This window comes from Aquarana catesbeiana, linkage group LG13, assembly GCF_042186555.1.
Source record: "Aquarana catesbeiana isolate 2022-GZ linkage group LG13, ASM4218655v1, whole genome shotgun sequence".
Taxonomy (NCBI): domain Eukaryota; kingdom Metazoa; phylum Chordata; class Amphibia; order Anura; family Ranidae; genus Aquarana; species Aquarana catesbeiana.
In genome coordinates this window covers 220,434,468-220,441,204 of record NC_133336.1, presented here as the reverse complement: position 1 = coordinate 220,441,204, position 6,737 = coordinate 220,434,468, and positions in this window count along the sequence as shown.

Here is a 6,737-nt window from a genome sequence, read left to right as displayed (position 1 = left end):
CACACCGCCAGAAGGCGATCGCTCTAAAAATATCGTTTTGTCGCCCCAGCGGAATTTCCAACATAATCCCAACCTGGGCGACCGGACCGACAACTTCACCTTCCCACAATGCCATATACCTATTATATACAGGGGGACATATACCTATTATATACAGGGGGACATATACCTATTATATACAGGGGGGATATACCTATTATATACAGGGGGACATATACCTATTATATACAGGGGGACATATACCTATTATATACAGGGGGGATATACCTATTATATACAGGGGGGGATATACCCATTATATACAGGGGGGGCATATACCCATTATATACAGGGGGGACATATACCCATTATATACAGGGGGGACATATACCCATTATATACAGGGGGGGATATACCCATTATATACAGGGGGACATATACCCATTATATACAGGGGGACATATACCTATTATATACAGGGGGGCTATATACCTATTATATACAGGGGGATATACCCATTATATACAGGGGGACATATACCCATTATATACAGGGGGGACATATACCCATTATATACAGGGGGGACATATACCCATTATATACAGGGGGGGATATACCCATTATATACAGAGGGGACCTATACCCATTATATACAGGGGGGACATATACCCATTATATACAGGGGGACATATACCTATTATATACAGGGGGGGCTATATACCCATTATATACAGGGGGGCCTATACCCATTATATACAGGGGGACATATACCCATTATATACAGGGGGCACATATACCCATTATATACAGGGGGGACATATACCTATTATATACAGGGGGGACATATACCCATTATATACAGGGGGCACATATACCCATTATATACAGGGGGGACATATACCCATTATATACAGGGGGGACATATACCTATTATATACAGGGGGACATATACCCATTATATACAGGGGGGACATATACCCATTATGTACAGGGGGACATATACCCATTATGTACAGGGGCATTATAGGACGTATTTGCAGTATTATGGGTGGGGTATATCGGTTGGTGGGTCGATATTATTCTTCTCTATGGGTCGGGTTCGCTCAGGGTTCAGCAGGTGGGGGAGGGGTAATCTTGTTCCTCTGTATGAAGGATCTGCGGTTGGCACATACGATTGGATGAATGGCGCTGTGGGCGGGGTCGATGTCTCATTGTGATTTCTGTTTGCTCTCCAGATTTTAAGCTCTTCTTCAAACACTCAGAACAATTCTGAGCCGTTTGTTCCCAGTAACCTCCGTCTGGCAGGATGGTGGGTCCACCCCCAGGTGTGTCCATGGTGTCACCTGCAGGTCCCCCTCCACATTATAATGATATTTTAAATAAAACTTTTCAATTTTCATTCCATTCCTTATTTTATGCCCGGGTCTCTGTGGTTCTCTAGGTAATGCAGGCAGATCATGGCTGGTGGGAGGGGCTGTACGTAGCTTCCTGAAAACATCACCACCCCCCGGCCTCAGCACTCCTCTTAAGAGCCCTCAGTCCTGATGCAAGCACTGGGAGGTGTTATGCAAATATCAAGATACCTTAGTGTCCGGGTGAAATCTGGAGGAGGCGGTCTTAGGCAGGCTTTATTTGCATAGGTAACACCCACATGTGATGCTGAGCCTCCATGTATTGAAATCCAATGAATGGAAGGGGTATGGCCAGGGACAGTCAGGCTGGGGAGCAAAGGGCTAGATGATGCTGGATGTCCTGCAGACAGGAAATGAGGCAGGTTCTATCTGACTTCTAATATTGTGAGTGGCTTACAATAGGTACGGCATGATTTTACAAGTTGTCAGGCAGTGCAGTTTCAGAGTCTTTGCTTCTGTTCATTGATCCGATCGATAACTAATACAGAACGATAGCAGTCTCCAATCCCATTGGGTCTCATTGTCACCTGACCTCCCTATGTAGAGCGATCGGTCTCCTCTCTGGGCAGCCTGCCACATGCAAACTTTCATCTCCTCTAATTTCAGCTCTTTCTTCATTAATTGTAAAAGTGCCAGATTATTCAAAATGATGCAAATGGGTCATTCACCCAGTAAAAGTACACGGACCTTCCTTCTGTGCGAATAGGGAAAAAAAACAATGTAAAAAGGCTATATCCTGCACTCTTCAAATGTAAGTTATTCATTTAAAATAGAAAATACCAAATTTGGCCACTAGATGGAGCCGAGTCTCATAGACATTTCTATCTCCAGCTCCATCTAGTGGCCAAATGCAGCATTTTCCTCCCACATGCAAAAGTGTCCTGTCCCCCCCAGTATGCTGAGACTTGTAGTCCTTCCATGGCAGCTCCCTGTACCCACCAAACCCCACAATATCCTGACATTGTATATTTTATGGGCATTGTACTCCCCATGGGGAAACGGGAAAATATTTCCATCCAACAAAACTAAAAATCCTTTTTGGGGTTAATTTATAAAATATTTGCACAGCCATTCACTCTGTAAAAGTGCCTGAACCTATGTTCTGTGTGAATGGGGCAAAGAAAAAGAATTTAAATAAATAAACTATATCCGGCACTGTTCGAATGTAAGTCATTGATTTAAAATGGAAAATACCACATTTGGCCACTAGATGGAACCGAGTCTCATAGACATTTTCATCTCCAGCTCCATCTAGTGGCCAAATGATGCAGCATTTCCCTCCCCACATACAGAGGTGTCCTGTCACCCCCAGTATGCTGAGACTTGTAGTTCTTCCATGGCAGCTCCTTGTACCCACCAAACCCCACAATATCCTGACATTGTATATTTTATGGTTACCCATCTCTTCCGTCAACACATTGTACTCCCTATAAAGAAGCAGCAATCTATTTCCATCTGACACAACCAAAATTACTTAATGAGGTTTATTTATATAACAAATATTTGCATAGCCGTTCACTCTGTAAATGTGCCTGAACCTTCGTTCTGTGCGAATTTAAATAAACAGATGTAAATATTGTGCACTGTTCGAATGTAAGTCATTGAGTTAAAATAGAAAATACCACATCTGGCCACTAGATGGAGCCGAGTCTCATAGAAATTTTCATCTCCAGCTCCATCTAGTGGCCAAATGCAGCATTTCCCCCACATACATATTTTGTAAATGAAGCCCATTTAATGGCCACTAGATGGCACTGAGTATAATGGTAATAGGTATGCCCATCAGCGCCATCTAGTGTTAATGGGGAAAATATCTCCCACATACAAAAGTGTCCTGTCCCCCCGAGTATGCTGAGACTTGTAGTCCTTCCATGGCAGCTCCCTGTACCCACCAAACCCCACATTATCCTAACATTGTATATTTTATGGGCATTGTACTCCCCATGGAGAAATGGGGGAACTATTTCCATCCAACAAAACTAAAAATCCTTTTTGAGGTTCATTTATAAAATATTTACGTAGCCATTCACTCTGTAGAAGTGCCTGAACCTTCGTTCTGTGCAAATTGGGTAAAAAAAAAACTAATTTAAATAAACTATATCCTGCACTGTTCGGATGTAAGGCATTGATTTAAAATAGAAAATACCACATTTGGCCACTAGATGGAGCCGAGTCTCATAGATATTTTCATCTCCAGCTCCATCTAGTGGCCAAGTTCAGCATTTTCCTCCAACATACATTGTATATTTAATGGCCACCCGCCTCTTCCTCCAAGGCATTGTACACCCCACAGGGACACCGCGATCTTTTTCCAACCGACACAACCAAAATTAATTTATGGGGTTCATTTATAAAATATTTGAATTGACATTCACCCAGTGAAAGTTCACGAACCTTCGTTCTGTGTGAATTGGGCAAAAAAATAAAATAAAATACAAAAATGTAAAAAGGCAAAGGCTGTCTCCTGCACTGTTCAAATGTAAGTCTTTCATTTACAATAGAAAATACCACATTTGGCCACTAGATGGAGCCAAATCTCATAGACATTTTCATCTCAAGCTCCATCTAGTGGCCAAATGCAGAATTTTCCTCCCACATACATATTTTGTAAATGAAGCCCATATTAAGGCCACTAGATGGCGCTGAGTATAATGGTAATAGGTATGCCCATCAGCGCCATCTAGTGTGAATGGTGAAAATATCTCCCACATACAGAGGTGTCCTGTCCCCCCCAGTATGCTGTGACTTGTAGTTCCTTCCTTGGCAGCTCCTTGTACCCACCAAACCCCACATTATCCTGACATTGTATATTTTATGGGCATTGTACTCCCCATGGAGAAACGGGGGGAACTATTTCCATCCAACAAAACTAAAAATGAATACCTTCGTTCTGTAACAATTGGGCAAAAAAAAAAAAATGTAAATAAACTATATCCTGCACTGTTCGAATATAAGTCATCGATTTAAAATAGAAAATACCACATTTGGCCACTAGATGGAGCCGAGTCTCATAGATATTTTCATCTCCAGCTCCATCTAGTGGTCAAATGCAGCCTTTTCCTCCAAAATACATTGTATATTTAATGGCCACCCGCCTCTTCCTCCAAGGCATTGTACACCCCACGGGGACACAGCGATCTTTTTCCAACCGACACAACCAAAATTAATTTATGGGGTTCATTTATAAAATATTTGAATTGACATTCACCCAGTGAAAGTGCACGAACCTTCGTTCTGTGTGAATTGGGCAAAAAAATAAAATAAAATACAAAAATGTAAAAAGGCAAAGGCTGAGACTTGTAGTCCTTCCATGGCAGCTCCCTGTACCCACCAAACCCCACAATATCCTGACATTGTATATTTTATGGGCATTGTACTCCCCATGGAGAAATGGGGGAACTATTTCCATCCAACAAAACTAAAAATCCTTTTTAAAGTTCATTTATAAAATATTTACGTAGCCATTCACTCTGTAGAAGTGCCTGAACCTACGTTCTGTGCAAATTGGGTAAAAAAATGAATTTAAATAAAATATATCCTGCACTGTTCAAATGTAAGTCTTTCATTTACAATGGAAAATACCACATTTGGCCACTAGATGGAGCCGAGTCTCATAGATATTTCCATCTCCAGCTCCATCTAGTGGCCAAATGCAGAATTTTCCTCCAACATACATATTTTGTAAATGAAGCCCATATTATGGCCACTAGATGGCGCTGAGTATAATGGTAATAGGTATGCCCATCAGCGCCATCTAGTGTGAATGGGAGGAATACCACATTATGGCCACTAGATGGCGCTGAGTATCATAAGGAATAAGTATTCTCATCAGCGCCATCTAGTGTGAATGGGGAAAATACAGCATTATGACCACTACATCCTCACGGGGGAAACAGCGATCTTTTTACATCCAACGCAACCAAAATTACTTCATGGGGTTCATTTTATAAAATATTTGCGTAGCCGTTCACCCAGTAAAAGTGCACGAACCTTCGTTCTGTGTGAATTGGGCAAAAAACAAATGTAAATATAAGCGAGTATAAATCAAAAGGGGGGAAAAAGGGACATTAAGGGGATTTTGACGGGGTCAAATGTAGAAAAGCGCAGTTACCGTGTTATAAATGAAATATAATTTTTATTGACATAACATAATTAAAAAATGAACATACTGTTACAAAGCAGTCGATAGTTACAAACAATTGGTGATCAAAAGTCGTTACAGGTGAATAGTAAGTCGCAGCAGGACATATTGCACACTAGCCCGACATGTTTCGCTATTATAGCTTCCTCAGGGGATGTGCAAAGAATTTTAAGTTTTTTACTGAGACCACCAAATAAGTAAACAGAGAAAAACAAAATGATAACAATCGTTTAGACAATACAATGAAATGATACATACAAGGTGTTAATTTGGATAAGAACCTAGTTGCCTTAAGAACTTGACACTTACCCTATATATATTTTGCACCCATGAAACCTGTCCGAATCCCTAAATATGCCCCACAAGACCAGATCCGGGGGGGTCAGTTTGGCACAGCCATAGAGGGCTGATAGGGGGACACTATGGAACAACAAGATCACCATAAAGTTATATTGTTGTATAAATGACTTGAAATGAAAGCAAAAATTGTATAATGTGGTAATGTAATAATAATGATGGAAGGAAGGGACATAAATCTCCTAAACTGAATTAAATACTTACATGGAAGTCACTGATGTTATAAGTGATCTGATTGTCTGTACGGAAGGTATGTTGGAAAGACTTCAATCAAAGACTGTGTGGAATTGACTGCAGGGATAAGCTAAAGGAAGGTGGAAGGACCATCACTTCGCTGACATGGCGCTGCGGCGATGGGTGGAAGGGATCCGGGGCACTCCCACTATCGTTGGAGGTGCCTGGACCCTCCCCTTCGCCGCAGGGCTTCATGGTCAATGTAGTTAGAGGCCAAGTGGCAGCCTAGGCGCATGCGCCTAGGCGTCTCTTACGTCCGCCTCGAGTCGGTGACGTCATGCGCCGGCTCGTCGGAGGGCCGATTTAAGCCGGCCCATCAGGCTGCCAATTCGGAGGGAGACACTGCATTGTGGCCTAATCTGTAAGGTAAGACGCTATGCAACGAAGTATATTTCTTTTACAACTTATTTTTCACATTTCTGGCTCATTGGTCACTATCTCTCCCCTATTTGGAAGGGGTCACTCACATACTTACGATCCTTATCTTTGGGGTTATACCTTTTTTCTCTCTTGTCCCTATATAAGCGAGCAACTTTCCTGGCTTCACGTTTTCTCAGGTGTGATTAGTTGGCTATTATCCACCTCTTCTGTTCACTACCAGTATTCCCTGTCGC